We start from the raw sequence: 12,909 nt of genomic DNA, 5'->3' as shown, positions 1-12,909 counted from the left end.
GTTTTAGGTCATATCTAAGGTTAAAGGAAACCCCAGATGATTAAAAACAGGGCACAGCAAACTCTGAGAACCAAATATGGCCTCAGGTTGGTTGAAACTGTAAAATGTAACAGAGATATACATGTTTTGGTGGAGCAATGCTCCGGTGTATGGAGAGCCCAGATGAGCTTCCTATCTTCTGCAGAAGTATGCAAAAGTTCCTGCGTACTTGTTTCACAACCTTCTTCACAAAAAAATAACAGGTTCAGTTGCAGCTAGGCCTTGAGAAATATCAGCGTATCTGTTCATTATACATGTTTAGTGCTGCTCCTTTCCTTATTGTAGCCGGTACAGTGTATCACTACATAATAGAAAATTTTACGAAATATTTCATAATGTGTATGATTTTTTATAAGAAGTGATAAAAAATAATAATCGATAGTAAAACAGATGTACTAAAATGCCTTTCTTAGCAATTAAAAAAATCGTCCTGCAATATGCAGGTTTGCCAGAAGAGGGAGCAATCTACCTACAGACTCGCCGTGTTCCAGCAGTCTCGCTCACGTTTTGAAAACCTTCCTATTCAATAACGGCAAGGGATGGGACTTCTCTTTCTTTTAGAACTCTGGCATTTGTCACAGTTTTCTTTGTGTCTCAGAGCAGGAACACAGAAGGAAGAGAAGCGGGAAATATTTATGCAGGTGAAGAAAACAGTTTGTGAAGTGATCTTGAATTACACCCTGAAGAAGAAAGGTTTGCTGTGGCTGAAGTCCTGAAGGGCAGGAGGCCTGGCACGAAAAGCTGAAATTAGTGGGAGCAAAGCCTTCGTGGTTCTCTGTAGACAATTTTCTAAGTGGTTTACAATTTGGTTTGTAAGGTCATGCTAAACATAACAAAAGGGCATCTTGTTTTGGCAAGTTTCTTGCACAAACTTCTTGTGTGGAGTAGAAAAATTGTCCTCATATGAATAAAGGCATCCCCATTTTAAACGTTAAGGGCAGGAGGAAAATAGTGGCATTTTACTTTGCATTTGAATGAGTTTCACAATACACATGGGCTTTAAATACAAAAGCATTTTAAATTCACATACAGACTGCATTCTTAAACAGCACTCTTCACTCGAAGAAATGTATAAAAATAATAATGTAAATATAAACTGAAACTCTCTAAATAATTTCTTTATTTGATTTTCTTGACGTTGTGAGTGATATTTGTATTCTACTGTTATTAAATGTTTCTCCTTTAGATGAAGAACCTCTCAAACGCACATACAAGCACTTTGCCTTGAGTGACCCCCCCATCAGGTTAATGTGCACAATTTTTCCACTTGTATCAAGCAAAATTCTTCCAACACTAGTCTGAAGGGTTTCATTAAGAGCATTTATTGGCAGGCTAAACTATTGGTACACTTTAAAAAAAGTCTGCTTTGCAGCATTAAGAATATGTTCGTGTGTTTATATTTTAACATTTATTTATTGATGGCTTTCCTAATGATGGACGAAGTGCAATTCTTACTCATGTGAGTAGCTCTCTGGAACTTTTGCTGTTAAATGGCATAATTCATATAAGTAAATGCAGCCTTTTAGAGCCTGAAATGCTTTACTAAGTTCCCAGTTTTGGCAAAGTTTACCCAGGAAAACAGTCATTAGCCAGCATAGGGAGTATTTTGAAAGGTGAGAGTGTTCAGAATCCTGAGTGGATCTTAATTCATCTTAATCAGTGCAGATGAGATAGATGATACTTTCAAAAAGTAAGACCTCTGAAGTGTTGAACTATCCTGTGTAATCATTGGGAGCTGAAATAATTCAGCTCTCTTCAGAATTAGCCTCACATTTGGAAATATTTCCCTATCAGATGCATTGATGCTAATAACGAGAATTGAAAACAGATACCTTGTTGCACTGCAGAGTTGTCCCCATGGAATAAAACAAAATAATAATAATAATAAAAACCAACACAAAACCAACCAAAAACAAACCCCAGGCATCCAAAGATCCAAATCAGGATAGCCATAATTTTCTTCTCCCTCATTCTACAGCCTTATCTCAGGCTGCTGCCTCAACAGCTAATTGATTTACACCTTGCTAGAAGGGTCAAGCCTGTGCTAAATGCTCAGCATGCACTGTTGCCTCCTGCCATCAGAGAAACCCAGGAAGACAGGAGGAATTGTAGGTTCTGCCAAGTAGAAATATAGCACTGGGTGCACATCCCTCACAACCAGAATATGGAGAAGGCAAAGTCAGGAGGAACCAGAAAGTGGAGTGCTAAGCCAGATAATGATGGGTGAATAAAACACAAAGAACACTGAGCCAAAGGAGGGGGGTAGAGAGCAAATAGTGTCAGTTAATGAATTAATTTGGGAATGTATTATATGTGCTGTAGGACAGTGAGTTTAATTTGGAAAAAGACACTACAAAAGCGTAAGTAACCTTTTCCCCTTCAGTGCACTTTGACCTGTCAAGTACTGAAAAGAAAGGGTACTCTTTGCTTCCTACTACCTCTTCTCCCAGAATTTCTTTTATCCCCAGGAAATACTCTCCACACCAATCCATTTTTTTAACTTAAAAATGTAATCATGGAGATGTGACCTGGGAGAGCTGATTGATACCTGCAACCCCTCCACAGAATTTGATTGCCAGGTTCCCAATCATTTAATCTTACTATATTATTTATTTATTTATATTAAATATCTTATAATACATTTTTAATTTACTTATATTAAGATATATTTCACAACAGCTCCCTTCCAACTTGAGATATTCTATGAATATAAAAATATATTAATTATTTATTAAAATTACCCATCATTTTAGAAAGGCATGTTCCTGTCTGGTCCAGGCACACCTTTTCAGGAAGCAACCCTTTTGCGACTAACTTATCTTAAAGGTCAGGAAGAACTTGTGATAGACTTGGAGGAATAGGGTGACCCAAAGGATTTAACAAAAGAAAAGGACTAGGTAACATCTCTTTGAACTCCGTGGGACAGGTTCAGGCAGACATAGGAAAGAGGCCCTTCCCTGGCAAGAATTACACTCACAAGCACCTTGGCTCTGATTCAGCCAGGTACTTACACAGGTCAGACTAGAGATGCCCCACTGAAGTCACTTCCTAAAACTAGGAAAATGCCTATATTTTTTGGCAAGCCAGCACTTTGAGTGTTGTTATTTGCAGTAAAAATCTGTATAACCAAGCCAAATAAATCAGCAATCAGACATGGCATCAGAAGGCAGGTCAAAATGAAGCTATATCCACTTGCTTAGATAAGGCGCCTTTTTGTCAGCCCAACCTGAGTGAAAGTCTTATTTCCTTTTCCATCACAGTTCAGGCAACTGTGACAAAGACTGCCACAGAAATCAAATCTACCAAGGGAATGGTCTGGGTGTTGTATTTTTCCAATATGAAAAGGACAAGAGATATTTTTCTATGCAAATAAAAATCATCAAATACTTTGAAATAATGTGCAACTTTCATATAAATTAAAGGTATATATAGATCATAGAATCATAGAGTTTCTCAAGTTGGAAGGGACCCATAAGGAGGTCTGTCTTCTGTTAGGACAAGAAAACAAGAAAACACACTTTTATCAGTTTCCTATGTTTCTCATATTTTCCTCTTGGCCCTCTGAGTTAAATGACAATGTCCCACTGGTGGAACATGACATTGCTATCTGGGGACCAAGGACTCAGTATATATTTTAAGTAGTCAGGCTGTTCAGACTGGTAAGATGTAGGCTGTTTGGAGTGTGTGAAAAGGTCTGTGTATGTGCATGCGCATATGTTTGTGCACGCATGTGATTGTGCAAAGTCCTCCATACTCCCTCTGCTATTACCTATCCATGGTCAAGAAGAGCAGTGTCTTTAGGATGTCACTCGGTGTTCACTATAGCCTTGGGCATGTGGCAACCAGAACAGCAGAATATCCTTTTGATAGATACACAGACAAAGTAATTTCTTACTGCAATTTTGGATTAAAAAACCCAACAACTATGGCAGCACCTGGGAAATGTGCAGAACTTGCTAGCTGAACTATTTCATGCCTGATACAATTCCTTCATAGGCCTCAGTCCAACACCATCTACATACATATTTTACTAAAAGGAAAGAAAAAGCTTGTGATTTGAAGGAAAGATGTGCAGGTATTGTCCATAGCTATACTTTGAGGCACTTGCTATAATTAATCTTTCTCTTCAAATCAGTACTATTGTCCTCGGCCTCACAACAGCTGATAGAGAAATAACTGATCAGCAGAATTTGCAGAGTATTTGTACACACAGATCTTCTGTTCTGACAGAATTTCACTGATGACGGGAGTAGCTGGTAGATTTCACAGAAGGCAATGATGTTTTGGTGAAATCAAAACAGTGATAGTTTTGCCCTTTGATTAGATAATGTTGATCTTATCTAAAAAAAGTCCAAAAGGAACCTTGAGGCCGATATACTACAAAATCCCAGAATAATGCAAGATCATGTAATTCCTTTTATAAATTGCTGAAACTCTGACAAAATATTTAAACTTTGCCCCTGGATCTTTTACCAAAATCCTACTTGGCAGTCTCAAGTTTGTGGTTAAAAACCTTCTTCTAATTTCCAGTCTTAGTACTGTCACAGCTAAATTACGACTTTCTTGTTTCACCACTGTCCTTCAGTTTAAACACCTGTATTATCTTCCTGGTGTTGAATGAAAAAATACCCTGAAGATATTTTTGTAAAGAATATCTCAACCTTTGATTCATTAAAAAAATCCAGTTGCTGTCACTTGTTTTATAAAAGGCTTTTATTCTTCTGATCTTCCTAGCACACTTGCTGTGCTTGTGTCCCATTCTAAATCCTTCTTCCCCGGACATGGACAGCTACTGTTATACATGGAGCCCTACCAATGGGTCGTATAAAGGCACTATTATTTCATTCCCTCTTAGCAGATATATCCTTCCTTGCCTATTTTACAGACACATCACATGATCAGGGTTTCCTGTGACTATCCAGCGTACACAAGTTTTCCTCCTGTCTTTCTCAACAGATGAGCTCCCAAGTTTATAACAGAGATTCTAGTTATTGGTTCCTAAGTGTATGACCTTATGTTTTGCACTTTTGAATTCCTTCCTGTTTCTATTACTTGGGGCCTCAAGGTCATTCAACTTTTGTGCTAATCCCTTCCTTATCCGGCTCAAATGCTGGTTTCCCGTAAAGGCTGTCCTGAAGTACGATTATACTTTGGTTTAAGTCCTATATGTTTCTTTGCTCTCATTTCCCATTAACCATCCTGTCTTTGCCCTTATGTTCAGTATAATTGCTCTTACTAAGAAGGAAAGCAAAATATTAATCTGGTCTGGGACTATATTTTGATTCTCTTTAAACTGTACCTAGTCGTCACAGCACAGCATAGTCATTCTTTACTCCTTGACCTCTTCTCCCACACAGATACAGGTCTGGCAAATATGCTATTGGTTTTAACTTTTTTTTTTTCTTTAAAGATACAGCTCAGTTTAGCTTTCAAAAATCTGTAATTTATCTCAGTATATCTTGGCTTTCTAGGCAGAGCTCTCTTTACTGACCTTTTCGCTCTATGATTAATTTTTAATATGCCCCCCTCAGGCTTCAAGACCTTTCTTCAATTTTTTGCTTACCTACAAGCTCCAGACAGCTTTCACACAGGCAAACACAAGACTTGTGCTTCTCACCAGTTTCCTTCAACCCTCAGTTCAGCAGAGACCCGCATCAATGCAAGTCACAGGCAGCATTCGTGACTGCTGTGTTTCAACAGACCTTCCTGAGAGTCATGAGAGTCCATGTGATGCACAAAGGATGTTGACATGTATTTGCAGGGTGACTTCCCATGAGAGCCTGCTCTAACAATAGTTTGGGGATTTGCAGGTGTAAGATTTCAGAAACAACAGGACCAGAGCAAGGGGAAAATAAGCTCCGGGAAACCCTGGTCAGGGCAACCTGAATGATTTTGCAGATCTACTAGTGAAAAGCAGGCTACTGAACTGCAGATGGGAACTCCTTTGTATGGCACAGGGTAAGGTAATTAAGGCAGCGTGCAACCCAGGTTTCTGCTATTCCTATTGATTCCAGTTTCATCTGTTGTGTGAACACTTTAAGACTACTCATTTTATTGTTAAAACATTATATAACTATTTCAGTGTTTTCTTCCCCTGACCTCATCTATTTCTAGCTGGGTAAGACACAATCAGTAAATGCATTGCTCTTATTCTCATTAATATTAGGACACATTTTCACCATGATGTCTCTTCTCTTACTCTTCAGTACTTATTCTACTGGTACACCTCCATTGATGTGATCTTCCTTCAGCTGTGCACTAAACCTATGTGTGAATTTACACAAGTTTCTTCCAAGTGTATCCTACCTCTTTTAAAGACCTTTCTATTGATAGTTCCATTCTTAATACTAGATGGCCCATTCTCCAAGTGCTCAGGCAGACAAGATTTCCTGGTCAATTAATATCTCCCACTTGTTCACCATTCCAACACCTTTACTTACACAGAATGGTCAAGGTTGGACGGGACCTCTGGAGGTCATCTAATCCAACACGCCTGCTCAAGCAGGGGCACCTAGAGCCAGTTGCCCAGGACCATGCCCAGACAGCTTTTGAATATCTCTAAGAACGAAGACTCCACAACCTCCCTGGGAAACCTATGCCAGTGCTCAGTCACCCTCACAGTGAAAAGTTATTTCTTCATGTTCAGAGGGAACCTCCTGTGTTTCGGTGTGTGCCCATTGCCTCTTGTCATGGAACTGGGCACCACTGAAAACAGCCTGGCTTTGTCCTCTTTGCATCCTCCCTTCAGGCATTTGTAGATATTAATAAGATCCTCCTTGAACCTTTATGCTCCAGTCCTTTAATGACCTTAGTGGCTCTTCATTGGACTCGCTCCAGTATGTCTGTGTTTCTCTTGTATTGGGGAGCCCAGAACTGGGCCCAACACTCCAGGTGTGGTTTCACAAGTGCTGAGCAGAGGGGAAGGATCGCTTCCCTCCACTTGCTGACAACACTCCTTCTAATGCCCCCCAAGACACCATCAGCCTTCTTGCCACAGGAGCACATTGCTGGCTTGTGTATTCATCGTATCATGTACTTGTCACTAAAACTATCTGCAGTTCCTGATGCATTCCTATAAATTATTTGGGACACTTTCTGAATTGTCTCAGTTGCATTAACTATTGCTTTTATAACATTCCCACTCTTCTTCCCCGCACCCCCCCCCCCCCCCCCGGCTTTTCAATTATCTCCTCAGTGTCTGTCTAATAACTTTATTCCTGTCCATTGTGACATTCTTCTCTTTTTTCCAATGTCCCAATGTCCATTCTTCTCTTTTTCCCAATGGATATTTCCTCTTGCTGAATAACTTTGTGATATATGTCCCACTATCTTTTTAATTGCAGCCAATCTTGGTTAAACTTTTTTAAAAATTGGTTCTTCCTTTTTTAAACTTCAGTAGTTCTTCATTAATACTCTTTCCACACTTTTTAAAATCAGCATTTTAAATTTAATAGAATGACTAAGAGTCCAGCATCATCCACATTCTTTGCAATGCCTGGCTGAGTCCAAGTATTAGGTGTAGAATACCTTCTGAATTAATTTGACTGTGCTAGAAGAAAGCAACATTATCTTTACTTCCTGAATATTTTCCTTGCCAGCTATTGTTTCCCAGATGGTCTTAGTCATTTTAATGTCACATGATATATGCTTTGCTTTCTCCCAGTCTTTATTTGATGTTTTTTCAACACTCTGTGTTCCCTCTTTTACCTTAATCACAACATTAAGCCTTCAGCATCCAAACCACTAACCTTTCTTTCACATGAAAAAACACCAATATATAATATATGAATTGCCACAGCAGATGAAACCAATGGTCTATTTCTTCCACTGTCTTTTCTTTGAAGTGAGAGAATACCAAACGTTTCAGAAAAGAAAAAAAAGTTAAATAAATGCCTACAATGGCTTGCAATAGAACATTATTGAATATTTTCTTCCAGTGCAGGAAGTTACAGATGGATAATGATTTGAAGCATGAAGGTATGCATCCTATTGTAATACATATATTGTATTTTATCAAGTGTAATTGCAGAAATCCTTAACAGGTGTAAAAATCCTCCTGAAAGCCCTGCTCTGCTCTGTAACATCTTGTGCCAGGGAGCTTCAGAGCTCAGTGTGCAGACGGTGGTTCCCAAAGTCTCGTCCATATACCGCTGGGGTCTGTGAGGCAAGGGCCCAGGGTCTGCAGCACGTCTGCAGTCAGCCTGTGCTCTCTCACAAGTGGTTATACAGGGCTCCGGTGAGCCAGGAGAAATTCCTACATGTTTGGCTTTTATCAGTGGTGCCAAACTATGCCTGTAAACACATTCTTACCCTTATTATTTTTGAATGCAATATTTAAAAGGAAAATCTTTTAGATGTTCCTATGCCCTTCTATTGTGAAATAATTCACACATTCAAGCAATCTCCTTCCAAATTATTGACTATTGTAAATGCTTGTCTTGTCAAATCTTGTTCTTTCATAGAAAAATCATTCCAGGTCTCTTATCATTCAAATTGCCTTCTGCTGGATCTTTTCAATACAAGTGACCAAAAGTAATGCAGTATTATAGGTAAACAGTAAAGTTATAATGTTTAATTGCAGAATTAACTGTTGACAGACATTTGTAATGTATCTTGTTTATTTTTCTGTACATCATGGCACAATAAACAGTTATTTTCAGTTTCAGTCAGTGGAAGAAAATTTGCTAGGCCTTTTCCTGAGTGGCTGTATTCAATGTAGAAGCCATCAGCAACTCTGATAACTTGAAATCATCCCTTCCACTATCACTGACCCTGAATTTTATTTTTGGAAATTAATCTATTACTGAGTTGCCAAATTACCTATGTAGCTTAGTTTCTGTAACAATGTTTATAATAACCTATATAATCTGCATGGTTCCCACTTTTGCTTAAATAAAGTCTTCACTGAATTTTAGAAATTCTGTAGTGAGGTCCAATCAGATAGGAAAGAAATATTAATTGTGTGTGAAATTATGAGATTTAATACAGACAATTTTTTTAAAAAAAGTTCATAGATTATGTAGCTTGGATTCTCTGCTACAGGCTCATGAGTCACACCAAAACCACCAACAATCTTTCCCAATGCAGGACAAGTCTTAAAATGCTGGCACATTCTATAAGTTCCTTAACAGCTTTTTCAGATACCACATGGTCCTCCGTGTAAGACAAGTTGGAAACGTTGTCTGTGAAACTAGTATCTTTTCTCAGGGAGAACAGTAAAAATAACTCAGGAGCTAAATTTATGCCTATAGTTTTTGCTACAAGTTATGCTCCAGAGCAGGAAGGGTCTAATGAGGACTCTGACAATGAAAGGGATATACATATACACTTTAACATAAAACCAGATCTATGTGATCTAATCGGCTATTGCCAGTAAGTATTTGGGCTGCTATACAGTGCCTGTGAAATTATCCATAAATTACAAAAGTTCACAGTGGAAGTGCGTTATTATTGGTTTGTATTCATGTTGAGTAGCTGCTTAAAATGTTTGTTATCCATTTAATCAGGAAGCAAACCTCCCTCCTGATCTGTGAATTACTCACTGGTCAAATGCCAAATCACCATCAAGAGCCAACAGTAAATAACCTACATGATTAGCTTTTAGCATTTTAGGGAGTGGGTTTTGATCTCAAACGATGAGTACCATATGCCTCATTGCCTTGTATGATTCCTGGAGTGCTTTTCAGAAATTAGCATTACATTATATTTTTATGACACAATTACTTTCTCTATTTTTATTCCTACATTTTGGATATCTGAACTTTACTGCGTAATATGCAGAACATAGAGAACAGAGAGATATATCTAGTTCGTTACTGCATCTCTGTAAACAGCCAGCATGGGTGCTTTAGGAGGAACATAAGAGCAAGGCAACCATATATACTCCTATATATAATTTCCCTGGTTTTGGCAATCTGTGACTCATGGACTTCCTCAGGCATGAGAGATATGTTTGTGTTTGATATCTTTTGATATTTTTTCCCTCTGTGAATTTGTCAACTCACTTTTTGAGCCCCAAACAACTCTTGTCATCTAAACAGCCACATGATGGTGAGTTTCATGGCTAAAATATGACCTAAATATCTCCATTTGGTTTGCTTTATTTTTTTGGGTTCTTTTGTTTTCTGTTTGTTTGTTTGTTTGAACTTGCCAGTGTGTTATAAGAGAGCTGTTGAGTCCTCACAGGTATCACAGCGTTTATTTGCAGAAGTGAAAGTGTATGCTTGCACTTTTTTGAAGGCCTAAGAAATCATGAAAAGCAGATGGGAGAAGCCTGAATTGCTGCTTGTTGAGTAAAAGTTAAGTCAAGTAGCAATTCCAGGATCATGCAGAAAGGATGACTGGACTTGCAAGACAAAGTATGTTTTCTGAGGGTCTGTGGAAGATTTCTTTTCAGGTTTGCAGGCTCCACATTTTTACCATGTGAACGATAATGCAATCAAAGCTCAAAGGAAAAAGGAAACAACTCTAGCCACTTTAGCAGATGACTGGTATACAATTAAGGGATGTATACAACATGAAAGCTTCATGCTAGATATGTGTTACTTTAAATGCATGTTACATATCCTTGGGTTTTTTTCCTGGAAATTAGCAAGATATCTAACTATTTGTCCAGATACTGTAACTGCTGCTGGTTATAAAGGTCTGTTTTTTTATTGTTTGTTGGGTGTTTTTTTCTTTTCCTGGGTGGAGTCTGCCATTCTCTTCTGACTGTAAAGAAACTATTCAGGCTGAGTGGACACTTTAAAGGTTGAGAAAAAAAATCTATATAAATTCAGAAGCATATGTCTTTACAAATGCAAAAAAATATTAAAAAGTAATTAGTTTGTACTAAGCTTTAAAAATCCTAGCTGCATCAGTAAATAAGGAAATTTGTTTAAGGAACACCAGTAAATCTATTGCTTGATAATTCTGTTAAAGGAATGCTGAAAGTATTTTCAAAAGCAATGCAGTTTGCACTTGCAGTCTTACCAACAAATTAATAAATAGAAATATTACTTTGGTGCAATGCATTTCCCTCTTGCAAAATCAAAAAAGGTTAAAACTGTGCTTTGTGTTTTATCAGTGACAGATGCTGATGTGAACAAGTAAAATGTAATAGCTGTATATGTATTTTTACTTCACTCCCTTCCCACTATATCCACGCAACAGCTCTTAAAATTCAGGTTGAATGCCTCATAAACTAGCATATTAAGTAACCAAGCCACCAAAATAATATAGGAAACTGTTCTTAGTAAAAGATATTTTCATAACAACAATTTAAAACAGAAGAACAGAAATAAGGACCAAACCCTTTACTAAGCTAATAGGCTCTTTATCAAAGGCTCTTTGCTCTTTTCTCTTGCTCAGAAGTTCTCTACATGGTTATATATACTAGACAGGGAAAGAAGGCAGTAAGAAATCTCTTGTTTGCTGAGCAGTATTCATGATGACTATACAACAAGATTTGGGCTTCAGAAAAAATTGCACTGAAAAATCAGTGGCTGTATTTAAAACTGTGGCTTATGTCACCTTCTTGAAAAGCATACTACACTGTTAGTGGACAAAATCATGAACAACAGCAAACAACAACCATTCATGCAGAGTACATTTACCTACTGCAAGGTGCAAGGGAGAGAAAACTGAGAAAAGGGCAGTCATATGCAAATTGCTTCTATACCCCAGTACCAACACAAACATGAAAATATTATGAACCTTTGAGCAAAACTGGGAAATGCACAAATGCTGCATTAGTCAAAGAGAGGCTGACGAAAAGTTTTGAAGCAACTGCAAGATTTTTTGTATGAGAAACACTATCTAATTTTCTTCCCAAGCTTGTATTCTGCGATGCCTGTGCTACATTGGAGTCTGTACTGCCAATTCCTTTCTCGTGTTCTGCAATACCACATCCCAGTGTGGCTGCCTGGCTGGCTCTGTCATCTACCACTAATCCCAACCGAGAGATAGTGCCTCAGTACAAGAGATGATGTGATGCTACATCATGCGTGACATTATACACAGCCAGGGGACTTGGGGGACCCTGTGTTCACCTGATTGTACTGATGCAAAACCCACTGTGTGCAGTTTTATACAGAGCATCTCTGGGAAAGTGAGAGCACTATAGTATCAGTAAGTGCAATTGCTTTTCTGGGAAAGTTTTTTTTTCTCAGATACAGCAATTAAATGCAACATGTCTTCACAATATTCACTTTTCCACATCAGTTTTTGAGCTGATTCAAGGAAATTAAGGTTTACTTATAATGCCACATGCCATAAAACGTCATATCATCACAATATTTCAGCCTCTGAGATATCACTGCTACCTCCTGCGGAACCCTGGTGAAAACGTGCTCACGCTTATATTTAACACCTCTAGCACCTGAAAAGTTTATTTTTTCAGTGTAGGCAGCATTTTGTATGTAGTTTCTTATTTTATGAATGCTAGTTTTGTGGTTGCACCACTGTGGGGCTGTGGCTGCAGTGGTGATTACTGTTTGTCTTCACTGTCCAGTGTGTCTTTTTTACCACTTATACAAGCAGCCTGATGTTGTGGTGGGGATAGCAGCCAAAGGGTAGAATGTAAAATCAAATATACAGAAGGCGATTCTGTGCAACTGCTTCTTAACATATTAACCTATAATTAGCCAAGAGCCACTAAGCTACAGAAGGGAAGTTTGAAACAGAGCATTGAGTCAGCTGGAAAGGATAGTTCATAGCTCCAATAACCTCTCTAAAAAAGTTCACCTTTCCCTTCATGCAAGCACTGAAATCTTTTGTTTTGCAAACCATTTCCTCTTGTATACCTACACACCCACATATCTCAGCAATACTTAGCTACCTTTTCCTGGTGTGAGCTACTTTTATGCCTCACTCTCAGTCTGTTTTGATTTG

Source organism: Falco biarmicus, chromosome 3 (genome assembly GCF_023638135.1).
Source record: "Falco biarmicus isolate bFalBia1 chromosome 3, bFalBia1.pri, whole genome shotgun sequence".
Lineage (NCBI taxonomy): Eukaryota > Metazoa > Chordata > Aves > Falconiformes > Falconidae > Falco > Falco biarmicus.
This window is presented reverse-complemented; position numbering follows the sequence as displayed.